Here is a 26,489-nt window from a genome sequence, read left to right as displayed (position 1 = left end):
GGGAAGACAGGCACAAAGAAAGTAACTTGCCCAGGACACACAGTAAGAAAGAGCCAGAGTTGGGACCTGGCTGATTCAGTTGGACCATCTGATTCCCAATCACTGTGATTCGTTAACCACTGTACTTTCTTTAGGTTGGAGGGGTCCTCAGGTGTGTTCCAGCTGGGAAGTCAGGCCAATTCAAAGCCTGATTTAATAAATATTTGTTTTCAAACTTTCCAAAGAAACTTTTGGAAATAAACCCTGGGGCAGAGGCCAAATATTAAAAATAGGTAAGCCTGGAGCTGCCACCAGCAACTCCATAGCCCCAAAGTCAACCAGGGCAACTCCACCCACCTGCACAAGGAGACTTCTGTGAGGTTGCCCATGGCACAGTGAGTGAGAGAAGGCAAGGATAAACCAATGTCCAGCAGTAGGAGACTCGGGACATAACTTCCATCCAGCCACACTGTGGACTATTATGCAGCCATGAAAAAGAATGAGGTCTATTTCTATGTACTGACCTGAGAAGAAATGTCCAAACTATAGAATACTTGAAAAACGTCTGGTGAAGGTCAACTGGACCTGCAGTTCCTCTTATGAGAAAAGCACACAAAATAAAACAATATCTATGCAATTACAGAGAAGACCGAGGGAAGTCTGATGACTCCCACATTTACATCTCTAGCCTGGATTCTCCCCCTCAACTCCGGACTTGTGTATTCAATTGTCCACTTAACATCTCAACTTGGACGTTTAACAGGCATTTCTAACTTGACATATCCAAACCTGCTCTCCTGACCCCGAAACCTGCTTTCCCTATAGTCTTCCCACCCCAGTTGATAGTAGTGCCATCTTCCTAAGTGATCAGACCCTGACCTTGGATTCAGCCTTGGATTCAGTCTTGGCTCCTCTGCGTCATCCCCACAACCATCCCAGCAGCAAATCTTATCATCTGTTTCTCAGACAGAGGAGGCAATGGTGGTGTTTTCTCCTTGCAGCTCTGGGCACCTCTCCTGATGGGTGGGCATGGGACAGTGACCATCATGAGAGCCGCAGAGAAGTAATAATCACAGGAACAATATTAATACCTATCACTTTTTTTTTTTTTTAGGGCCGCACTTGCAGTATATGGAAGTTTCCGGGCTAGGGGTCAAATTGGAGCTGCAGCTGCCGGCCTATGCCATAGTCATGGCCAACACAAGACCTGAGCAGCATTTGCGATCTTTGCCACAGCTTGCAGCAATGCCAGGTCCTTAAGCCAGTGAGCGAGGCCAAGGATCGAACCTGCATCCTCACAGACACAATGCTGGGTTCTTAATCCACTGAGCCACAACGGGAACCTCAACAGCTATCACTTCTTGAGAAATCCCACCAGGCCCAGGGCTTGTCATGCTCTGAATCATTTATATCTCTCTTGACCTTGTGAGGTAGGGGACCTACCATCTCCATTCAACAAGTGAGGCACAGAGAGGTTAAGTGACTTTTCCAGAGTCACACAGCTAAGAGGTAGGGGAGCAGGAATTCTAACCTAGTGTGTCCAACTCAAACTCCAGAGATGCCTGATGGTGTCATGCTATGGAATCCGTTCTGGTAGCAAAGCAGAGTGGGAAGAGATCATGAAAAATAAGAATCAAAAAGCAGGGAGGGGGTCTGTCCTATCAGATATCAAACCACATTAGGTATTTGTGGTGGTTTTCAACAGCGAGTGGGACTGCCCTCCTAGGGCGTCTTTGGAAATGATTGGGGACATTTTCTGTTGTAACAATAACTAAGGGACCAGGGGGAAGTTCTACTGACTATGAGCAAATAAAGGGGAAAAAAATAGTGCTTTACTACACCAAAATTTTAAACTTCTGAAAGAGACACAAACAAAGTTAAAAGAAAAGCAATACTTGTTGGGAGAAAATATTTGCAACGAACATAACAAGGACTAATATCCACATAAACCTTTTTGACAAATTAATACGAAAAAGATAAGGACCTAGGAAAAGCTGGGCAAAGTGTATGAACAGGCATTTTGCAGAAGAGGAAATTCTGATGACCACTGAACATACAATGAAGCACAGCCTCTGATAGTCAGATGATGCGAATGCAGATGAGATGTTTCCTCCTGCCGACTGGCGTAAAGAGTGATATATCAACTGATGGGGAGGTGCTGAGGAAATGGGAACTCAGACATTTCACTAAAAGGAGTGCAAAGCGGCATAATCACCTCGCAAGGCAATTTGCAGTGTTTGTGAAAACAGAAAATCCTGCTCCGGAGAAACATTAACACTCACCCCTCCACGAGGAAGTTCATGGCAACACTGATTAAGGTGAAGAACCAGAAACATTGAAACGTCCACCAGCAGGAGAATGGACAAGACATAGTATCAACATACAACGGAGGAGTTCCCACTGTGGTATAGCAGGTTAAGAAGCTGGCGTTGTTTCTGTGGCTGTATGGGTTTGATTCCTGGCCCATCGCAGTGGGTTAAGGATCTGGCATTGCCTCAGCTGTGGTGTAGATGACAGCTGCAGCCCAGTTTGATCCCTGACTTAGGAGCTTCCATATATGTTGTGAGTGTAGCCAAGAAAAAAAAAAACAACAACAAAGGAATACTGCTCAGCAGAAGAAATGAATGAACTATAGATACGTTTGAACTTGGATAGATGTAAAAAACATAAGTGAAAAAAGGCAAAAATATTCACTTTTTTGGGGGGGGGTCTTTTTAGGGCTGCACCCTCAACATACGAAGTTTCCTAGGCTTAGGGGTCGAATCGGAGCTGTAGCTGCCAGTCTAAACCACGGCCACAACGCGGGATCTGAGCTGTGTCTGCGACCTACACCATAGCTCATGGCAATGCTGGATCCCTAACCCACTGAGCAAGGCCAGGGATCAAACCTGCATCCTCATGGATACTAGTCAGGTTCGTTAACCAATGAGCCACGACAGGAACTCCCGATATTCACTTCTTATGATAAAATGAATGTAAGAAAATCATTCAAATAACACCCGTGAGCTTGGGTTTGTGAAAGCTTTCCTCTACCCATTTCCTTCCTTCCTCAGACCCCATGACATGTCACCTCTCGGGGTCTGTGACATGGACATGGTCCTGGGTTCTGCTGGTTTCCCAGGCTGTTCAGAGCATCACGGGGGAGTGTGGTTGAGGTGGGCTTGCATCTCATAAAGTGCACTAGCTGACACCAGCATGGGCCAAGGAGGTCGGCTGGAGGTGCTAAGTTTCTTGCCTTCCTTTCCCCCCTGTTCTCCTCTGTCATCCCTGCATCTTTCCCTTCTTTCCTTCTTCATTTGCTTTAGCGCTAGGCCTTGGAACCAGGGCAGGGTGTGGGGGGATGGGCCCAGGAGCTAATGCCTCCTGTCTGGGCTGGGGAATTAGATCCCTAAGGCCATTAGTGGCCATAAGAGCAGGTGGCCACCTCCTCCTCAAAGCCAAACAGGTTTCAAGGGCAGCAGCCATGATCACATCCAGGGCCTCAGATGGCCACAACAGGGCCCTGGAGAGAAGGTGGCAGAGGACGGGCTAATTGGGCGTGACAGCAGCCCTGTGAGGCATATTAAGCTTGGAACTGTTAGGGTGGCTGGTGGAGAAACAGACAGAGCTGGCCCAGCCACCGACCCCCACGGGGACACTTGGCTCTAGGGCTCAAGTCTGCCTGCCTGGAGGAATGTCTATTAGCTGGGGCTGCCAGGTGCTGCCCCAGCCTGGCTGCCTGTCCTGCTGGGTGGTGGCACTGGTGGTTCGGGTGGCAGTTCGAGGCTCTTCTCTGTTAGTACCTTCTGATACGTGCTGTGTCACCTTGGAGGGGGTGCTTCTCTCTCTTCTCTGGGTCTTATTTCTACCAATAATGAACTTGTCAGCCCTTTCCCACTCACTGTCTCTTCTGATTCTCAAAACCACCCTGCAGGGCAATGATTACAGTGCTATTCTGCTCGGCTGAAAATGGGGAAACAAGTCCAGAGAGGGTGAGCGACTTATTTGAAGCCACACAGCTCAGAGATGGCAGATCCAGGACTTGAATTCTGGGCCTCTTTGACACCTGGTCCTTGTTTGTGACACAACATCAATTTCTCATCTCCCTGGAGCCAGTGGTGAGGGGAGGGTGGTGGTGTATAGTCCTGAGGAAGGAAAGATGCTAAAGAAAGCCAAATCCAGTCTGAGTCCTATTGCCAGCTCTGTATCCCCCTTGCAGGTCACATCCCCTTCCTGGGCTGGATCAGATGACACCCAACATCCTTTCCTGATGTTCAAGTCTGTGGTTTCTAGTCTTCAAGGCTTTTTAAAAAACTTTATCACTTTCTAGCTAAGTAACCTTGGGAAGTCTCTCCTCCCTTTCTGCATATATATATATCTATAAAATAGAACCAGTCGCTCCTTCCCAGCATGCTTGTGGGGGTAGAGTGATTAGGATTGTCAAGTGCCAAGCACAGGGCCTGGCACATAGTAAGTGCACAGTAAATGGGTAGTCCCTTCATTTCCATACAGTCTTTGAGCCTCACACTCTTTTTTCTTTCTTTTTCTTGTGTGTGTGTGGCGGGTGCTGTGTCCATAACATGCAGAAGTTCCTGGGTCCAGGAACAAACCCGCACCACAGCAGAGACCCAAGCCACAGCAGTGACAACACTGGATCCTTAACTGCTGGGCTACCAGGGAACTCCTCACACCCTCTTTCAGATGGTCTCAAATCTCTCACCTTTCAGGAAATGCCATGAGAGTCTAAGGGCATATATTTAACACTCCCTTCATGCTTTCTCCGTGGGAACTTCCATATGGCGCACATGTAGCCCTAAAAAGACAAAAAAGAAAAAAAAATAAGGAGTTCCCGTCGTGGCTCAGTGGTTAACAAATCTGATTAGGAACTATGATATTGCGGGTTTGATCCATGGCCTTGCTCAGTGGGTTAAGGATCCGACGTTGCCATGAGCTGTGGTGTAGGTTGCAGACATGGCTCAGATCCCACGTTGTTGTGGCTCTGGTGAAGGCCAGAGGCTACAGCTCCTATTGGACCCCTAGCCTGGGAACCACCATATGCCACAGGTATGGCCCTAGAAAAGGACCACAAAAACAAAAACAAAAACACCAAAAAATAAAAAGATAAAAAAATAAAATGGGGATGCATATTAATACTTTTTCCGTAGTTTGATGTTCAGAAATAGATAGCATAATACATTAAACATTCTTAAAATAGTGCTTGGTAGACAATAACATGAGCCTGAATCTTACCTCAGATACTGCTTGAATTTTATCGATTCCAGGACCAAAGCCTCTGACCTCCCAATTGGGTTTCCAGAAAACCAGTTCTGGCAATGACTCATGAGAACTCTCTGAGGACAGAACCCTGGACAGCACCCCCAGATGCTGGGATGGGGCCACACCCTCTCTTCAGCACCACGGACAACACCCTGCCATCTTCATCAGGAACAAGGCACCCACATTCTGTGCACCCCAACAGCCCAGTGCCAAGGCCAATGTCAAAACCCCCCTCCACCTGTGCTTTCGTGGCGCTGAAAGCCTCTCTTTTCCAGCTAGTTACATGCTCTGCCATTTGTAAAGCCCGAAACAGTCTATTTCTTTTTCTAATTTCATGTGTAGTCATTTACGCCAGTGGCCTGTTTTTCTGTTTCTCACCCAGTGATTGTAGTACCTCAAGAAGGCTTTCTGGGGGTATTTGACTGGGAAAATCCATATCCCTAGGCTAGGCGAGCCTCCCAAGTCCCAAGTCTCCCCTCCCCCCTTCTTTTACTCCTGGCCTCATTTCAGACACAAGTAGTGATGGCCACCAGGCAGTGTGTCACAGCCAAGAATGGTAGCAAGAGCCAGGCCTGTTGCCACCTTATCTCAAGGGCTGGGCTCATTGTTCTGTTCTCAAGATACTGATCAAAGAGGAAAAGCAGTTCTGAATGGGACGGATCCCACTCTATCACTCATCCCTGAGGCCTTGCCCATTTGATGAGGGCTGGATTCCTGCTGTGCCCACCTCCATCTCTGACTTCTGACCTCATAAGCCATCTGCATGGTCTCAGAGCAAGCAGCTTGAGCTGCTTTGGGCCCTTTTTCAAGGACCCTCAGGTCTCAGTTCAGTAGAGACCCCAGAAAAGCCAGAAACTGAGTCCTTCTGAGATAGCAGAAGGGGAAGATGAGGCCACAAAAGAATACGAGTGTCCCCTGATAAACAGGAAGAAGGCCACTTCCTCAGAGTTGTGATGAAATGGGGTGGTGTGTTCAATATCGAGCCTGGCACACAACAGGGGCTCGGCAGATGTCTGTTTCAAAGAAAACAGAGTGAGGATCACCACCAATATTGAGGGCCCACTACATGCCAGGTTCTGGGACAACGTCTTCAGGGGTAGGGGAGGCAAGGATTATTATACCCATTTTGTTGATTAGAAAACTAAGGCTCAAAAGGATCTGTCAAAAGTCACATAGCCAACCAAATGGCAGAACCAGGTCTTCACCCTCAAACTCCAGGCTGCTTCCCTATCTCCAGGAGACCTCTGATACCTATAATCATACTTACTTCTGGGGGACCTAGCACAGCCCAGTCACCACCTGCCCACATACAATGCTTCAAGCTCCATGCCCAGCTACTTGGCTGCTGTCAAGCTGTTAGGCCCAGGTACTAGAGCAGGTGAAGATGGAGGCAGAGCCCAAACTCCTTGCCCTCTTGGGCCCCCAGGAGATTTCAAGGGGCTTGGATGCAGTTCCCTCCCATCCCTCTCCTAACATGGTGAGCTGGCACCAGTGCACCTGTCTATCTACTGTCTGCACACCCAGCATCACTGATATCCCACCAAGGGCCCCTCACCCCTGTCATACATATGAGGACACTGGGGCCCCAGGAGGGGATGGGATTTACTCCAAGATACATGAATAGATGTGATCGCAGGACTCCAGACTCCTTCTCCAAGGCTCTTGGCCCCAGAGCATGGGCTTAATGGGGGCAGGAGCCACAACACTCTCGTCCACTGCTAGGTCCGCAGCACCACCTCAAGGCCTAGCCTGTAGCATTTTTTTCCCCCACTTCTTCTGTGAGGAGGGGTGATTTGTCATCCATTTCCTCTATCTAACCCAAGGAGCCTTGTACACAGTGGGCCCAATGAATATTTTCTAAATTATTATTTCTTGTTGTTTTTCCTTCCTTTTTTTTTAAGGGCTGCACCTGCGGCACATGGAAGTTCCCAGGCTAGGGGGTCAAAACAGAGTTGCAGCTGCCGGCCTACACCACAGCCACAGCAACTCCAGATCTGAGCTACATCTGCAACCTACACCACAGCTCATAGCAATGCTGGATCCTTAACCTACTGAGCAAGGCCAGGGATTGAACCTGCATCCTTATGGATACCAGTCAGGTTCATACCACGGAGCCACAACAAGAACTCTACTTATTATTTCTTGAATAATTTCTTAAATTATTTCACTCATTCAGAACTCCTTACTGAGTGCTTAATGTGTGTCAGGCACTGTTCTAGATGGTGGGACCACAGTAGTTTAAAAAAAAAAAAAAAGCAGACATAAATAAATGGACATTCCAATCTCCCAATGATGTTGGTTGGAGTGGAGTGAATCTGCCCGTTTTCGTGCCCATTTTTCCATACTCATTGTTGGTTCCAAAAGGGCAGGGACCATTCTTGTCATGTCTCCAGGACTGTACACAGTGCCCAGAATACAATATATGCTTGCTGAGTCAGTGAATGAGTGAATGAATGCAGTAGGGCCGGATAACAAAGGCAGCCACCACTTACTGAGAGGGTGCTCTATTCCAGGTCCTAAATATTTTACATACAATAATCTCGTAGAATCTTCCCAACAGCCCCTGTGAGGTGGGCACTTTAAAGCAGATCCTGTGAGCGATCCTGCTAGCTGTTCTTTCCCTTTGCCTAATTAGCAGAAGTGCCCAGTTAGAAATATTCCCTTTACCAGCTTCCCTTACAGCAAGGGCGGCCACGTGACCACCTCTGATAAATGAAATGTAGGCGAAAGTCCACTGAGTGGGGCTTCTAGGAAATCTATTGTTTTCCTGCTAAGATGGGTCACCATGCTGTACAGTAAAAAACTGCAGAACACTGTAAACCAGCTATAATGGAAAAAAAATCATTATGTGTGTGTGTGTGTGTGTGTGTGTGTGTGTGTGTCTGTGTGTGTGTGTGTCTGTGTGTATAAAGAAGGGCAGATTCAGAAAGCACGCAGTCTTTGCTGGAATTCAGATACAACATCTGGAGGCACAGCAGCCGCTTTGAAGCCATGAGAAAGAAAGACATATAGTGAGGATGGCAGAGGCCTGGGCCCTTGATCACTTGCTTGAAGTGCTGCACTGGCCCTGGCCTGACTCTGCCCTCCTTGTTACATGAGAATAATCTCCTGGATGTTTATAACACTGTTTTTTCTTTCCTTTTTCTTTTCTTCATTAAATGTAGCCAAATTCAATTCCAGTTGATTCGGTATTATAACAAGTGAGGGTCAGAGGAGTCAAGTGATTTTCCTAAAGTCACACAGCAGGTAAAGAGATCTGGAATTGAGCTCTAGGTCTAGTGCAGGTAAGTGCATCAGCCTGTGCACTCCCTTACCTGTGTGCTGTCAGTTTCAGGCCTGATAACCCACACTCAGCACTTGGCACTCCTCTAAGACACCTCCTGACCACTCTGGTGTCTGGCTTGAAGTTCCCTGATGTCTCCTCTCCTACCTGACTTCACCTCAGCTAAACACAGGTCCAGATCCTCCTTTCAAAACTTACCTGTCTGCTCAGCTCCCGACCCCAGGGAAGTGCTCTCTCCCTCCTTTCTGCTCACCCACCGGTAGCTGGTCCAGGATCACCCCGCTGACTGTCTCCAACACTGTGCAGAGCAGGCTGTCAATCAATCTTTTGCAGATGGGTTTCCTGGTTCCCATCTCTTCCCCACCCGAGTCCTGCACCCACCACCAGAATGACCTTCCTCAGAGCAGCTGCAGATGGACTTGGCATTCAAGGCCTCCAGGATCTGGCTCCTGCTTCCTTCCCAACATTTGCTCTGGCTACTCCCTCCGCCCCCTGTCCTTTTACCTTGATCAGCATTTGCAGGGTCAGCTCCAACCTCAGGTCAGAGAGACTCCCTCTGCCCACCCTGCCTCAAGTAGGCAACCCAACCCTCACCAGCCCATGCCACCTCCTCTCTCAGCCCCTCGGTCGATTTGAGCACAACTTAGGATCTTGCTAATTCACTTGCCATCTACACCCTTCCCCCCTCCATCAGAACCAAAGCTTCTTGAGGGCAGGAAGCAGGCCCATCTTTTTCACCAGCTTCCCAGTGCCTGGCATGAGGCCTGGTACTCGGGCTCAACCAGGAGGTGCTGAATGAAGCTCAGACTTGTTTCTGACGCCTTCCTGCCGCCCACTTCCTACTCCAGCCGAAGAGCACTACTCAGGCTTCCTGAGACCTCCTATTGCCGTTGCTGCCTAGAGCCTCCCCCCAGTTCACCTCCAGCCAGACCTTCCTCTCCCTTCTGTCCATCAGAACCAAGCTGTTCTGTACCTCATGCCCTCTGGATGTTACTTATATCTCAGCACCAACAGGATTCAAGCAGATGGGCATCCCAGACTCTGGCGGGGGTGAATGAAGCTTTGGGACAGAGCGCGTGTGTGCGTGTGTACACGCATGCGTGCTGGAGTGTCTGGCCACCTACACTCTACCCTGGATGTGGCAGCCTCTGTATGTCCCTATTCTTGCATTTCTGCCTCCCTCTTTGAGCTTATTCTGAAATGTTCCAGCATTCCCTAGGTAGCTGCAGCTACAAGAAAGAAGAGGGAAACCCTGATATTTATAAGCCCCTACTATGTGCCAGGCATTGTTCGAGGTCAAATAACAATGAAAACAATGATGGTGATGATGATAGCAGTTAGTATTTGTTGAGCACTTAGAATGAGCCTCACGCCATCCTAAGGGCATTTACTTGGACAGATCCTATCATTATCCCCATTTTATGGATCAAGAGAAAGAGGTTCAGAGAGGTGGAGCCACCTGCCCAAGGTCACAGACACATAAGCAGTCTGGAGTGAGGTCGCTAATCTAAACCTCCTCTGCAAGGATGAGCTGGGTGACACCCAGGGGTCTTGGTTGGGAGGAGGGGACTGCTTCCTCTTGCAAACTCTTGCTGCCTCTGAATGCAAAGCTGGAAGGCCCGCTTCCTGACTAGGGGCTCTCCTGGGGGAAGGTTGCGCAGGTAAGACTCACCGGGGTCGTCCAGGCTGCAGGACAGTGCTCCAGCCCCTCGGAGGACTGGGCCTGCGGAGTCCGTGGGGTGGACGGAAGTCGATGAGCCTGGGCTCCGCTTCCCTGGTGAGGCTGAAGATTTTCCCAAGAGTCAGGGCCAAATTTATCTGCCAATCCCCCGAAGAGCTGATTCCAGCGTCTGTCTGGAAATGTCAGCCCGTGTGGTTGGAGGAACGCGGGAGAGTTTTCCTCTAAATAGCAGGAAGCATATGGGAGGCGGATGGCGCCCGCCGCCCCAACCTGCCAACTCTCGCTCAAGCAGGAGCTAAAAGGGGCCCAGAAGGGTCTGGAATTCCTACCACCTCCAGGGGGCTGGGGGGCGGGGAGGAGCTGGAGACTGAGACCATGGCATTGAGGAAGCCAGAGAGTGGGTTCAGAAGGGTGGGCAGGCAGGAGCCCCTGACCGACAAACAGCAAGTTGAAGCCCTCAGCTGGAAGTGACACACCCAGGAATTTAGCATAACATCAACAACGCTGAAAACCACTCACGAGCACTTGCTATATGCCAAATCTGGGTTAAGTACTTTATCTAGATGATTTCACTTAAACTTTGCAATCAACTCTTAAGATAGGGGCTGCTGTTTTTCCTATAGTACAGACAAGGAAAGTGAGGCTCAGAGAAGGGAAAAAAAAAACCCATGAAATCAAAGACTCACTGGGCTGGAGTTCCCACCATGGTGCAGTGGGTTAGGAATCTGACTGCAGGGGCTGGGGTCACTGCGGAAGTGCAGGTTCAATTCCCAGACCGGTGCAGTGGGTTAAAGGATCACACACTGCCACAGCTGCAATGTAGATCACAGCTGTGGCTCGAATTCAGTCCCTGGCCTAGGAACTTGCATATGCCACAGGTGCAGCCATAAGATTAAAAAAAAAAAAAAAAAAAAAAAGACTCCCTGGGCTAGAAAGGCCTTTCCAGATCCTCAGCAGAATTACAAATACTCTACAGACTTTTCAGTCAAGTTGTGACACAGCTTATGCTTAAATGCTCCCAGTGATGGGGAGCTCATTATCATCCAAGTTAGCCCATCTGCATGGAGCTCTTTGTACCCAAATGGTTTTCCTAGCCTAAGCTGGAATCTCCTTCCCCAGGGCTTTTCCCCTGGGTCTGAGTGCCAGGCCCCCGGCCCTGCCTTCCTCCAAAGAGACAGAAAGGCAGGGAGAAGGCCCCCTCAGGGTCTCTGGTTTCCCCTCTGCGGGTGATACACCCCAGGTCCCTTGCCCACCTGCGCACCCCTGATCATGATAATCGGAGTAGTCCCTAGTCACCAGCACATGCTGTGTGCCAGGTACTGTGCAAAGAAAGCCTACCCCTGACACATCCTCCTCGGACCCTCCCCACAGTTCCTGGGGAGGTACCATCATCACCCCCACTTTATAGAGGAGTAAGCTGAGGCTCCATGGGGGTGGGGGAAGGACTTGCCTCAGTCATTCAGTGAGAACACGGAGACCCTGGCGGCCTTCACTGAGCTGCTGCTCTAAGTCTCGTGAAAGCTGAAGAGGGCCCTGCTGGCCGCCCCCTCTGGGAACCTCTCACTGACACTGACAAGCCTTTGTTAAGATTTCTCTTGACATCTGTCCACAGGGCCCTCAGGCCCAACGCTCCCACCCCTGTCACAGAATTGAACTCAACCCTCCCTCTCTCCTTTTGCAGCGCTAAGTCCGCAAGTGCTGTTTTTTTGTTTTTGTTTTCTATTTAGGGCCTCACTCACAGCATATGGAAGTTCCCAGGCTAGGGGTCATATCAGAGCTGTAGTTGCCAGCCTATGCCAGATCTGAGCTGCATCTGTGACCTATGCCAGAGCTCATGGCAATACCGGATCCTTAACCCACTGAGCAAGGCCAGGAATCGAACCTGCATTCTCATGGATATGAGTCAGGTTCTTAACCTGCTGAGCCACAACGGGAACTCCCACTGCTGTTAAATCTCCCTGCCAAATGCCCCTCTCAGTCATTCCTATGGTCCTGCCCTACTCACTGTCACTCCCAACTGTCACTAGCCCAACGCACTGGTCTTTCTAACACCCAAACCTGCTCTGCCCTTGGCTTCTCCTCCAAACTCCCCAGCCCAATAGTTGAGACCTTCCAAACCTGGGCTGGGCCAATATCTCCACCCTCTCTCTCCCATCACTCCTCACCCTGGGGGGCTACGAGCTTAGCAGGAAGCAGGCAAGATCTCTGCATAGCCCAGTTCCTCTACCTGGTTCACCCTTCACAGTTGTTTCTCCCGAAGAACCCTCTTCATCCATCCTTCAAGACTCTGCTCAGAGGGACAGAATCAACTGCTCTGGCCCCAGAGATCCCCGGGTGATTGGCACCTCTTTCCTATCTGCCATGTGTCACGTGCCGCCGCTGAGGGAGGCACCTTTCCCTCTGGGCAGGGGCTGGCTGCTCTAATGCATCTTTGTAGCCCGGTATCTAATACAGCGCCTGGCACAGGACAGGCACTAATAAATGTTTGTGGAGTGTGAGAAAGAGGATTAAATGGGGACCGGGGGACAAGGTGACGTATTAGGGACGACCCATAAAACATGGCTCGTGTGTGTCACAGCTCTAATGGATCAGAAACAAAAAATGCTGCTGTCAAAATAAATAGACACAAAAGATGTTGCTGGCTACCTCTGAGTTTAGAAGGGTATCAGGGCACAATGTAAGATGACTGGAGTTTCAAAAAAAGAGCTGTTCATGCCTGAGAAGGATGGGAAGAGGGCCACGGAGGGGCAAGGGTGCAAGACATTCGTCCCAGACCTGCCTCTAACTTTCTCTATGTTGCTGTATGGGTGGCTTGGCCTCTCTGAGCCTCAGTTTCTTGTTTGTAAGATGCAAAGGGCATTTGGAGAACTTCTGAGGCAGATGTGTGGCTGAAGGCCTAATCATTCCTCTGCTCTCTGCCTGCCCCTCTCCATTCAAGCTTCAAGCAAACCCTCTGGCCTGGAAATGCAGGCCTCTTCCAGCCCTCCCAGTGGGTCATTTGGGAGAAAGATCTCAGTGGAAGGTGGGTGGGCAGTGTTCCGTGTGTGCCCCAGGCGATGGCAGGATTGTGGACTTGATCCCATGCTGGAGCTTTTTAACTAGAGGTAGGGGGAAGAGAGAGTGAGCTCCCCATCTCTGGGGGTATGCAAGCAATGGCTAGATACCTCAGGACAGGAATTCTGACCCACGCTGGGGGGGAATTTAGGTCAGTAGGTAGCTAAGGCCTGCTGGAGGGGCCAATGGATTTGTTCTCTCCTTCCCCACACGGCATCTCAACTTGACCCCTCAAAGATTGTGCTCTCCGCACCAGCCAGAATGAACTTGCTGACACTTTCCTCCTCCCACGACATCCCTCAAAGGCTCCCCACTGCCTTCAGGATCAAGTTCAAGCCCTTATCCTTGCATTCAAGGCTCCTGTGATCCAGGCCTGTCACTGCTCATCTGCTGGTTGTTCTCCCACCACACGCCTCCACGCACCTCTGCCTCACACCTCGGGGTCTTGGACACCCTGTTTCCTCTGCCTACAAGGTTCTTAAACTCTTGGCTACTCAGCTGACATGTCACCTCCTCCTGGAAGCCTTCCTGGTTCCCAAGCTGCCCCTTGTGTTCCCTCAGCCCCTGTATGCACACCTACATTCCAGAGGAATCATCTGTGGGCTCCTCTCACTCCTCCAAAGGCTGCAAGACCCCCAGAGGCCAGGATGGAGTCCCCTGGGCCCGGTGTGGACTCTGACATGGAGGGAGTCAATGTCCCCTGAGCTAAACTGGCACTTCAGCGATTCTGACATTCTGATTCAGGAGAGTCGAAAACTCCCTAAGGGAGCATCTGACTGTAAGGTCCGGGATCAGAACTCCTTTCAATAGTTGTATGGTCTGTGAAAATCACACATGATGGGAAATTCAGATAAGTACAGGAGAAGGCACTGCTGTATTTGGCTACTACTACTTTAGGCCATAGGCCTCTATTCTCTCTGGGGAAGCCACCCTTCCCCACCCTCCACTGTTAAAGTTCTGGGTGTCAACCCCACCTCCAGCTGGGGGGTGGTATGTAGGCCCAGGCTGCTAATCACGCCTTGTGGGCGTGTCCACAAATTTGACTAATCAACACCAAGACTCTTCTGGGACTTGTGTCTGAACTGAGAAGTCTTGCATATTCCTCTGGACAGGCATCTTACCACCAGTACAGGAAAGCCCCATTAGAACACGGGAACAATTCAGAGGAAGCAGAGTGGAGAAATGGTCACTAAAAATCAGGTCCTGGTGATAAGATCTGAGCCCCTGGATCCAGCTGAGCCTGAAGCTGGACTTACCTCCAGGCTTTACACTCACAAGCCAATAAATTCCATGTCTGTTTAAACCAGTTTGGGCTGGGCTTTCTGTAAATTGTACCTGAAACATACCTGAATGAAACAAGCAAAAAATAAAAAATAGTCCTTGTCCATGTTTCACCATTGAGAGGAAATTGCTATAAACAGTGTAATGGCTATCACTCTGGGAGTATTTCTGGGCAGGAGCATGCATATATTTATATATGTATTTCCTAACAAAAATGAGATCATACAACACACACCATTTTATAACCTCCTATTTTTCCCTCAATGCACCATGGACGTGTTTCCATGTCAACAAGTATGGATCTACTGAACTGTCTCTACTGCTGCTGAGAATGCCATTGTCTGGCTGGACTGTAATTTATTTAACCATCTCTTGCTGATACATAATTGGGTAGTTTCTAATTTATCACTGTCTTCAGGAAAGGTGCAGTGAACTTGTAGAATGCATATGCTTGTTCTTGCTGGATTATTTATGACTAAGATTCCATGATTCCAAGAGTTTGACTTCACCAGTATAAGTTTCCCTGCCTGAGATTTAAGATTCTAGTGTCTGTAAGGTAGCATCTGTCTTCCCAGGCAGGGTTAGTGGTTATCAAAAAAAGCAAATCCAGGGTGTCTCCATAACAGTGTCTCTGGTGACAGTGCTTATCAGCAACGCAAACGACTTGGTGGGCCTGCAGCCAGGGCTAGGGGATAAGGGGGGGGATGCTGGCTTGGAGTCCAGCCGGCCACGTGCACCCAGTTAAGCAGCCCACCTTCCTGGGCTTCATCCCCCAACTGGGTCTGACTCTTAGTTACTGAGAGGAGAGGTGAGCCTGGGGGACCAGTCTGCACTGAGGGTCCTGGAAGGATGTGACAAGCACACAGTAGGCAAGTGTCACCTCTGATGGTCACAGTGGTAGAAGCAGCAGCCACCAGTGACCCACCAATGGGATTGTTCTAGCCCTCTACAGGTTTTCACTCACTAAAGCCCCACAACCAGCCTCTGATGCTGTTCTGTCACTCAGGCCCCCTGCCCCATTCATCTTCATAACATCACCATTAATTTCCTTCACTGCACTGATGGAATCACTGCTTCCTTGGTTTATTTGTTTGGGTGTTTGTGTAGCTGTCTCACCCTAAGGCTGTATGCTCTGCAAGGGGCACAGACTACAGGGACTAGCACTCAATAAAAGTCCAGGGAGGAATTCCCTAATATCCGTGAGGATGTGGGTTCGATCCCTGGCCTCGCTCAGTGGGTTAAGGATCTGGCGTTAGCTGTGAGCTGTGGTGTAGATCTTGCATGTGTCTCAGATCTGGCATTGCTGTGGCTATGGCTGTGGACAGCAGCTGCAGCTCCGATTTGACCTCTAGCCCAGGAACTTCCATATGCTGCAGGTGTGGCCCTAAAAAAAAAAACAACAACAAAAACAAAGAAAAATGTCCTGGGAATGTGGCCTCTGGGGCTAGTGCCCTGTCTGCAGAGCAGGGGCCCCTGCTTCAGGGCTTGGAGACACCCTTGGCCATGTCACACTCCAGGCCACTTCCCCAGTGCCCGCTTGGGGACCCCAGATTTGCCTTAAAACTCAATTCCAGTCATGGGCTGCTTGGAGCAGGTGCCCAGAGCAGTGCTTGCTGTACACGCAGGCACAGGGTCCTGAAGACTACAGAGCTGGTGGGGCGGCTCCACCCCTCACTGGCTGTGTGGACGGGGGTTGGTCATCTCCTCTCTGGAGCCCTTAGTCCCCTCATCTGGGAAGTGAGGCCAGTGCCACTGATCTCTCAGGGTTGTTCTAAAGATGAAGGAAGATTGGAGTTCCCATCGTGGCGCAGTGGTTAACGAATCCGACTAGAAACCACGAGGTTGCAGGTTCGGTCCCTGCCTTTGCTCAGTGGGTTAATGATCCGGCGTTGCTGTGAGCTGTGGTGTAGGTTGCAGATGCGGCTTGGATCCTGCATTGCTGTGGCTCTGGCGTAGGCTGCGGCTACAGCTCCAATTCAACCCCTAGCCTGGGAACCTCCATATGCCGCAGGAGCGGCCCAAGAAATAGCAAAAAGCCAAATAATAATAATAATAATAATAATAAATAAAGATTAAGGAAGATGATGGATGGGCTTAAAACACCGTGGATGCTCAGGAAATGGTGGTTCAGCCTCACATGCAGTTAGTTCAGAGGTTGGGTCTGACCCTGTCTCACGTGGATGACCTCTTGAATGATGCCTGGGTAAGCCCTGGCCTCCGCCGCTGGCCTGTTCCTGAGGAAGTCCCATTCCTATCTGTCAACACTTATTAAATAGCTAACTGCTCTGCTCTGACTTCTCGTCAGAGGATGCCACATGTGTTACCTTTGGCCACAGGCAGCTTTCTGGTCTCCCAAGCATTAAGAATACAATGGTGGTGCTGCTCTTGTGGCTCAGCAGGTTAAGAACCCGATATGGTGTTTGTGAGGATGTGGGTTCGATCCCTGGCCTTGCTGGTTTAAGCACTGGTTTAAGGATTTGGCATTGCTGCAAGCTGAGGCATACGTTGCAGATGCAGCTCGGATCTGGTATGGCTGTGGCTGTGGTGTAGGCTGGCAGCTGCAGCTCTGACCCTTAGCCAGGGAACTTCCTTATGCTGCTGGTGCAGCCATAAAAAGAAAAAAAAAGAAAAAGAAAAAGAATGCAATGGCAGTGACATGTCTGAGGGACAAGGGGAGGAATCCCTGCCTTTTGGGGGGAATTTCCTGGCCCCGATCTCAAACATGGGACAGTGATGGCAGCCAGAGTCAGTCTGTCCTGGTTCTCATCCCACTTGAGTGCTCTTTGACCCCACAACAAATAACTCTACCTCTCTAAGCCTCGCTTTCCTCCTCTATAAAATGGGTAGAATCATAGAACCTGTGAGAACTCAATGACAAAAGGTAAAATGCTTTGCAAAGAGCCTAGCAGTAAGTGCTCAACATATATGAACTATTATTGTTATAACTGCTTGTTAGCCTTTATACTGTGAAATCTAATTCACAGAGAAAAGAACACAGTACAAAATGTTTACTGCAATAAAGAATCACAAAACCATCTGGGTCAATGACTAGAATACTGCTTTGTCCCTCAGAAACTCCCCTGCCCCACTCTCAATCCTTATGTCTTCTTTTCTTCACAAAGGCAATCCTTTCCCAGACTTTTATGCTGCTGTTATCATTATTAATAATAATAAACACGGGTTTTTTTTGTTCTTTTCTTTTTTAAAAAAAGAATGTGTGGCTACTCTGTCCCTCCCCAGCTAGGCTCACAGACCCCTGGCTGCCTCTGCCCTGGGCATGGAGACTCCCCAGCCGATTTCCCAGCTTCAGCTTTGGCTGTTCTTTAAATAACCAGCTTGTTAGCAAAATAGCAGCAGTAACACCTCCCTCGCTGCCGCCCGGGCCTCCATCTTTGGGCGCAGTGCTGACGGCTGCGCTCTCCCAGCTCGTGCCAAGGAATCCCGTTCTCCGTCACTGGGCCACACATGCCCGGCGCTGCCAGCTACGCTGTGTTCTCAGCGGCCTCGATCCCGTCCCCCTGGCCAGGCCTGGCCTGGGGGGCGCAGGTAGGCACAGGGTGGCAGAAATTTTCGGGAAGGTTGTCTCCCCCAGGTCCCTGCCTCAGTCTCCCCATCGACCCCCCACTCGCCAGGAACTTAACTGAGATGATGAAGAAAAGGCCGCACTTAGCACAATGCCAGGCACATAGTAATTGCTCACGACATGCCTGCTGTCGTTCAGGTTGCTCCTGTTACATACTAAGTCCCTGGGGAGGGCATGCAGGGCCTAGGACACCACCGGGTGTGACTGCAAATGACTAAATCCCACAGACACTGCTCTCAGACCAGGCGGCCTTATCACTTCTTTTCCTGCGACAGCTTCTCAGCCAAATGCAGCAGCTGTCTGTGGCCACTACAATGGCCTGGGTCAGACGGGAGCACTGGGCTGGGGGGTAGCTGATCAACAGGCTTGTTTCACAGTTATTAATACTAAGGGGGGCACTGCATGAGGGTGCAACTCTTGCTCCCAAAGAAGGACTTCTACATACATTATCTACAGCAAACTTCACATTAAAAAAAAAATTATCCTATGACATTTGCATGTTATCCATATTTATGAGTCTTTTCCCTTCTCCTCGCCATCCTGTTAGGGAGGCTGGTCAGCTGTTGGCAGGTGAGAGAATGGAGACCCGAGGGGCTGGCCACCGTGCTGGAGGCCTGAGCTGACCACAGGCTCTCTGGGGTCAGCAGGGACCAGTGGCCCAAAGGCCAGTGGGCTCCTGGATGCTGCTGGTGTTAGGGTGAGGGCGTCTTCCCTCCTCTCCTTCTCTCCTTCCTTCCGCAATTATTTACTTGCACCCACTCCATCTGGGCACTGTGCCAGCTAGCTGCTGGCTGCCCACTGGGGAATGAAGCAATTGTTCCTGACCCTTGGGTGGCTGAGGCCAGAGGAGGAGATAGCTCATAAACCAACAGCCTTGTGTAATGCTGAGGGGTGGCTGCGTGGCCCTGGGTGAGCCCCTTGAGCTCCTGTGAGCCTCCGTTTCCTCATCTGTGAACTAGACCAGTCACTCCTGCACAACTTGGGGAGGTGGCAGGAGAATGAGATGCAGGAGAATGGTACCATGTGCTGGGGCTGGCACCAGGTTGGGGCAGGCTGTTGGGATGGCTGTTGTGGGAAGGATGATGGGACCAGGCGTGGGTGGGTAGCAGCGTCCTCAGAGGGATGGTCAGAGATGCTGCAGGGCTGGGCCCTTCATCCTGTGATGAGGCTGGCATGGCAGGGACTGGAGGAGCGCTGGTGGAACAGGCTGGAAGGGCAGGAATGACAGGGCTCCCCGATTCAGGAGCTCTGATGGCCTCACCTCAGCCCCTGACCCTGGGGGCCCCAGAGGGTCCATGGCTTCCAGCATGACTTGCTGTTCCCCTTCCCTTCCTGAGCCTGTGTCAATCCCCCCATCCCCAGTCCCTTGGGTGCAAAGGCCTTTGAGGTGGACAGAGTTGGGCTCACTTGTATGAGACAAGCAATTAAACTATAAATTGAGCCCAGGCATAAAAAAGCTCTCAAGGAATCCCTGCACCAGCACATGGGTGCCTCAGGGTGGAAAGGCTAGGCCTTTCCCAACTGTACCAAGCATGGGTGGGCAGGTTAGCAGCTTGATTTCATGTGCCCAGGCTGCAGGCACAGGTACTCACCAGCCGGGGGGCTACGTGCAGAGGGAAAATGGGGATGGGTCTGAAATCAGCAGGCGTCACCTCGGGAGCAGGCGCTGGACCGAAGGCAGGCACACACATCCCTCCGGGCACTCGATCAGAGGTGCTGGCAGGAAGCAGAGTGGGTCGGGACCCTCCAGTGTCTGGGGTGACCGGGTTTTGGCTACCAGGCACCTGGCACAGGGGGAGGCACGGGTGCCTGCAGGAATGAGGGAGAACATCAATTAGGAGGCGGCTGAGGATAATCCCTCCACCCTGAGACCCCTGGACTGGCCCTGGGAAAGGGGAGAGCGTGGAGCAATCGTCATAGAGCCCAAGTGTTTGTACAACATTACATTTTCCAAAGCGCTCTGGCATCGCAGCTCACGTGGGCCCCCACATTGTTTTTTGGAGGCATATTTGCATGTCATGCATATTTACGATGCTTTCCCCACCACCCACAGAATCCCCACAGCAGCTGGGGAGCTGGGGTTCCAAAGGCACCCATCCTCCCTGTCCTGCTTCTCCCTCTTTTTCCCTGGGTGGGGGCAGTGAGGAAAGGGGCCAGAGTCACAGAGTCCTGAGTTTGAATCCCAGCTGAGCCCTCGCTTGCCGGGCAATACTGGGCAGACAGCTACCCCCTTTTCTGAGCCTTAGTTGCCCTGCCTGTCAAATGGAGGTAAGAGTGCCTCCTCGGAGAGCTTCTGTGACGATTAAGACGAGACCACAGGTAGAATACCTGGCACAGGGTATGTACCAGGTAAAGACCCTCCAGGAGTTCCCTGGTGGCTCAGTGGGTTAAGGATCCAGCATTGTCCCTGCTGTGGCTCGGGTCGCCTCTGAGGTGTGGGTTCGATCCCTGGCCTGGGAACTTCCACATGCTGTGGGCACAGCCAAAAACAAAACAAAACAAAACGAAAACGCTTCAAAGGGCTCTGTCCCTGTCCTCTGCACTCAGAGCGGGAGGCGCCCCATCATCTCCCACATCACGCGTCTCGTGAGAGATGCACAGGGAAGCCAGGTGTCCCTCTCCACCCACCTCTACTGAACAGGTGCCACTGCTCCTGCCTGGATCTTTAAATCAGAAGGAACCAGGCCCTCCTGGGAGAAGGAAAAGGCCTCTCCATCCCACACCCCCTCTCCCAGGAGCCTCTTGGTTGCTCTGGAGGATGAATTCCTAACCAAGTTGTCACTTTTAGCCAAAACCAGTCAGAGCCCAAAGCAGAAGGAAAAGAGGTAAAGACAGAGGGAGGTGTTCTATGTAGGGCAGTGGGGAGAGGGTCCAGAGAGGCGCCTTGGAGTCACCCCCCCACACAACTTCCTTGCTGAGAGACCAGAGCAAGGCTCCTTCTGACTCTCCATTTTGCACAGGTGGGAGATGCACACAAGGCAGTTTCTTCCCTTAGGTTCTTGCTGGCTCTGATGCTAATTAAGATTCTGGGACTTCCAACAGAGATGAACCTCGAGAACATGTTAAGTGAAAGAAGTCAGTCACGAAGGACCCCGTAGTGTGTGAAATGTCCAGAACAGGCAACAGTGTGGGGACGGAAAACAGATCAGTGGTTGCCGCTGGGGAGATTGGGAGCGGGGGACAGCTAGGGGGTTTGTGGTTTCTTTGGGGGATAATGAAAATGTTCTACAAGGAATTGTGGGGACAGGTGCACAGCTTGTGAATATACTAAAAGCCACTGAATTATATACTTTAAACAGGTAAATTGTACTGTATGTGAATTCTATCTCAGTAAAGCTGTTACAACAATCCAACATGGAAAGATTCTGCAACTTCCCAATGGACAGCTGTCCTCTGGGAACCTGTGGGTCCCTTGGAGTTCTTCCTCTGTGGCCCGGGAAACAAGGGAGTATTTCCCAAGAATTCCCCAATGCCCTCACAGACTCTCTATCCCAAAGGGCTTTGTATTTGACCTTCACCTCCTCCAGGAAGCCCTCCCTGAACTCCCAGCCAGGCTAGGTCCCCAGTTATTGGCTCCTAGGGCTCCCTCAGTTTTTCCTTCTTGCCGCTTATCACATTGACATGAGAAAGTCATTTCCATGATCACTGGTTGATGCTGCCTCCTCTATCAGACCAGGAGCTCCATGTGGGCAGGGCTACCATCATTGGTCATTGTCCTCAATGCTTAGTGCAGGGCCTGGCACAAAGCAGGTGCTCCAGAAATGCTTGCTGATCAAATGAATGGACCAAAATTCCTATCCCTATAATGCACACCTGGCTTCTGGTCCTAGCTTCATCTCATTCTGGCTGAGTGATCCTGAGCAAATCGCATAAACTCCACATTTCAACATTTACTGCAAAGAGTAGCCAAGGACATTAAAAGGGATCACAGACATGGAAAGCACCTTATGAGCCACTCCCCTCAGCAGCCCCCACCCCTTCTAGTACTCAGGCTCAAGTCCTGGAGTCCTCCTTCCCCCACCCTCCACACCCAAGGCAGCAGCAATCCCTACTGACTCCACCTTCACCAGGCTCAAGAAACCGATATACCACCTGCACTGTGACAACTGCTGTGGACTGAGCCCTCGGCACCTCTTACCTGGATCACTCAGGTCCCCTCTTGTCTCCTGCTTCTGCCCTTGCTTCCGACACAGAAGCCAGAGGAATCAGGCTGGACCACAAGTCAGATTCTGTCCCTCTGCTCTAAACTCTCCGTGACCTCACTTCAACTCAAGTGAAAGCTGACAGTCCTACAGATGCCACAGTGGCCCCTCCACTACGTCTGATTCTCCCCTTTACTCTCAGCTCACTCCTTTTGCCCCTGCTGCCCAGGCCTCTGTGCTGTTCCCCAAATATACCAGGCATGCTGCTGCCTCAGGGCCTTTGCATTTGCTCCCCTCTGCCTGGAATATCGGTTGCCCAGAAGTCCATGAGCCTTACCCCCTCATTTCTTTCAGATCTTGGCCGAGACTTGACCTTGTCAAAGAGAGGCAGTTCTGCATAAGAGTTAACATGCTCTTAACTGAAGAGCACAGGCTTGAGGCAAAAACCCAGACTCTGCCAGTTATGTAGCTGAGTGACTGTGGGCAAGTTTCCTAACATCTCTGTGACCCAGTCGCTCATTTCTAAAATGGGAATAATTGCAGCATCTTCCTCCTCAAGTTGTGAGGCTTAAAGGAATTCAGTGGGCACAAGCTGGTATCATTACTGCCCAGCCACTCCATCCAGCACTCCCAGTGCCCGTCCTCTCCTGCCTTATTGTTCTCCTGGGCATGTATCACCATATAACAGGATATGCAAAGAAGTAATTTATCCTAATTACACCCCGCCCCTCCCACTAAAATGTCAGCCCCACGAGGCTGAGCGTTGTCTCCTCAGTTTATTGCCAGATCCCCAGTGCCCGCCACGGCACCTGGCAGGCAGAGGGGCTCCGGGACTTCACTCAACCAATGTTTCCAAAGCCGAGTAAATATTTATTGGTTAATCGCCACGAGCTCTGGGTTTCCCCTCCTTCCCTATCACAGACATTTAATTCTCTCTCCAGCCCAGCTTGCTCCCCCAAAACGCAGGGTCAGCAGAGTCAAATTCCCGCCGGCGGCTCTGCCCACTGCCTGGTGGACACATCACACGTCACGTGTCCAGGGCAAAGCTAGGACCTTCCCCAGAGACTTTGCCCTCTTACAGCATCGTCAAACCAGGGACCTGGACCCAGCTCACCCTCTGCTGTAACCAAGATGCCAGGGCTCTCCCACGCCCCTTCCTCCTCTCCCAACATCCCCTGAATTCCCTTCTCTTTACCCGCTAAGTCACCACCTGTCCGGCCACCACGATCTCTCTCTCTATCGCTCAGACCACTGCACCAGCCTCCTCCCTGCTGCCCCCCTAGGTCCATCGTCTCTACGGCAGCTGGAAGGATCTTTTCAAAACACAGGAGGAACAAACCAAAGCCTCCCTCTGAGAGCCTGAAAAGTCAAAAGCCTCATTGACTCAAAAAACAAACTGACTCAGGCCTCTTCAAATAAAGAAAGGCCTTGCCAACCTTGCCACCCCAGGCCCAGGTAAAATGGTATTCGCTGTACAAAAATTTAATTTACAAGATGGATTTACACAGAACCTTTTGGCTCAATAAATATTTGTGAGCTGAATTGAAATGAAAAAATAGTTTTAAAAATAGCGTTTATGGAGTTTCCTCTTGCAAGCGGGGGCTCCTCACACCCCCAGATCTCACTTACTCCTCTCAGCCAACCAGGCAGGTGGTGCTGATTCCAGTTCCCAGATGAGGCAACTGAGGCCCAGAGAGGGGAGGTGACTTGTCCCAAGCAGCACAGCTCCCAGATCACCCTGGAGTCTTCCCAGACTCTGGCGGCTGTGGCCACAGGGTGCCAGCGGGGGCAGAGGAAGTGATGAGCCTTCTCTTCTCCCGCTGACTGATGGCCGAAGCCTCCCGCACCCACAGAGCTTGTGGACATAACTTGCCAATTTCCACCGCTGCCTTGGCCTGTGTGTGTTACCGCTGCCTTGGCCTGTGTGTTTTCCCAGCTCAAGGTAACCCCTCCTGGGCTGGTCAAAACTTTGGCACCCTCAGGGCCCATTTCCGGCAGCGAGTCTCCTGCCTATTTCCCCTTGGTACTGGCGGCCCCCAGCACACCGCCTGCAATGACTGACGCATGTTTGTGACATAGCAGTGCCCCCTCCCCATGTATGCTGTGTCCCTCAGGCTCTTCCACCTCAGGGATTGTGGTTTCTCCACCTCCCCTGACAGCTTTTCTCCAGCCCTTGGTCCTGACTCTACACCAACTGCCCAAGTCTGTGAGCCCTGGGCCTTGCCCTTGAACCTGCCCAAGGCTTGTTTCCCAGGCTGTCTCCCAGACCTACCCTCCATGGGCCCCTCACCATCCCTTCACACCCTAAATGGACCTCATCACTTTCCCCCCCAAACCTGCTCCTCCCTGAAAACAACTATGATCCTCCCGAGTCCCCACGCTAGAAACTTGGCTGTCACTCTGCCCCTCAGCCCTCTGCAAGCCACGCTGGTTCTGTCCCCAGATCTCTTCAAACCACTGCTGCTCTCCATGCTCAGGTCCCACCCCCCTCGGCACTGGACACACAAACCACCCGTCCAGCCACACTCCGTCCACCCATCCAGTTGTCCAATCACCCACCAACTCCTATTCACCCCTCAACTCACCACCCATCCACTCCATCCATCCCTCCATCCACTCACTCATCCACCCTCCAATCTACTGCCCGGAATTTACCAAGCCCTCAACGCCCCAAGCCATGTGCTCAGGCCCACTCCTTGGCCTCAAGATGCTCACACCAGAATTGGTCCCGACTCCGTGGAGGGTTGGGGCGGGGGGAAGGGGAGGACATCTAGGTCAAGGGATAAATAAGGGCACAGGCATAGGAAAGAGACACCTGAGGTGTCTGAGGAACTTGACTAGATGGGTGGGGCGGGCCCCGAGGTGAAGATGGAAGGGCTGACTGAGGCTGGCCCTGCAGGGCTCTGCGGGGTCCTTCAAGACCAAAACCTGTACTTTATCCAAAGCAGAAACTCTGGAGCTAGACAGCCTGAGGTCAGACCCCTGCTCCATCACCTCATAGCTGTGCGATTTTGAACAAATGACCTCACTGTTTCCTATCTATAAAATGGGGAAAACAATACACCTGTACAAAGGGCTGCTGTGAGAATGAAATGAGCTAATGCACGTCTGTATTATGTCTCTTAGCACAGTGCCTGGTATATAGAAAATGCCCAATAAATATAGATGCTGGTGTGCTCATACTGTTATTAAGTAATATCTTCCATCAGCTGGTGGACGGCGGAGAGTTTTATATGGAGGAAGGGCAGGCAAACCCAGACTTCTAGGGGCTTAGGAATGAGCTTCATTACCCCTGCCCAGCCTGAGCCCCAGCAGCTCCAGCCTTGCCCTCACCTACCCACTATCTCCAATCAGCCACGCTCACCGGCCACTGCCCTAGACCCTTTTCCAGCGCCCAGATGAGCTCCAGCGTGCCTTGCCCTGGGGTAACCGAACTCCAAGCTCCAGGGGCCTCTGAGAGCTTCCGGACATGTGCAGCCTGTTCGCTCGCTCCTGCACAGAGCATTGAGAAGCGCTTTGCAAGCTTTCGCCTCTAACCCTCGGGGTTCTGTGCAGGCGCACATCCCCATTCTACAGACAGGAGCCTGAGCCTCAGGGAAGAGGCAGGAGTTCCTTTGCTTCAGGCTGCACAAGTCAATGGCTGAGCCGGGACCCAAACCCGGGTTAATCAGGCTCCAGAGTCCCCAGCTCTCTCCCAGAAATCTTGGAAACAACCCCCCTCAAATGACTAGGGCATAAATTTTCAAGGCACTGGGGAGTGCTGCCCAAGTCAACTCTCCTCCGTGGTGGAAATGCTTGAATCCACTCTCTTCCGTAGTAGCTTCGAGCCACATGTAGCCTCCGAGCACCTGGAATGTGATGAGTGCAACTAAAGAACTGAATTGTATTTATTTTATTTTTTGTCTTTTTAGGGCTGCACCTGTGGCATATGGAGGTTCCCGGGCTGGGAGTCCAATTCAAGTTGTACCCGCCGGCCTACACCATAGCCACAGCAACACCAGATCCTTAACCCACTGAGTGAGGTCAGGGATTGAACCTGCGTCCTCATGGACACTGGTCAGATTCGTTTCCACTGAGCCACAATGCGAACTCCGAGACCTGAATTTTAAATTAAATTTTAATTGAAATAGCCACACATGCTTCGTGGCTACCCTCTTGGGCAGCATAAGACCAGACAACTTTTATCATTCTCAACCTCGCAACTGCATTTCCAGACACACGGCTTGAACC

At 51.0% G+C, this 26,489-nt stretch overlaps 1 protein-coding gene across 26 annotated transcripts in view; it reads right to left on the bottom strand.

Moving 5' to 3' along the window:
• Positions 1-26,489, bottom strand: part of DLGAP4 (DLG associated protein 4) — a 251,556-nt gene that overhangs the window by 129,620 nt on the left and 95,447 nt on the right. For 17 of the 26 annotated variants that reach the window (XR_014832265.1, XR_014832270.1, XR_014832271.1 and 14 more), the window contains one exon: positions 19,710-19,926. The gene's annotated coding sequence lies outside the window, so the exon portion shown is untranslated. Of the gene's footprint in view, positions 1-4,678; positions 4,772-10,190; positions 10,667-19,709; positions 19,927-26,489 lie in introns of those variants that run through there. The other 9 variants (XM_085003830.1, XM_085003836.1, XR_014832268.1 and 6 more) reach the window with 8 other exon arrangements.

This window comes from Sus scrofa, chromosome 17, assembly GCF_054392235.1.
Source record: "Sus scrofa isolate SSC_HxYL_T2T_F1_AM1 chromosome 17, Sscrofa_HxYL_maternal_Yorkshire_Landrace_v2.0, whole genome shotgun sequence".
NCBI lineage: Eukaryota > Metazoa > Chordata > Mammalia > Artiodactyla > Suidae > Sus > Sus scrofa.
The sequence above is the reverse complement of the archived record's forward strand: the minus strand, read 5'-3'. Positions and strand labels throughout refer to the sequence as shown.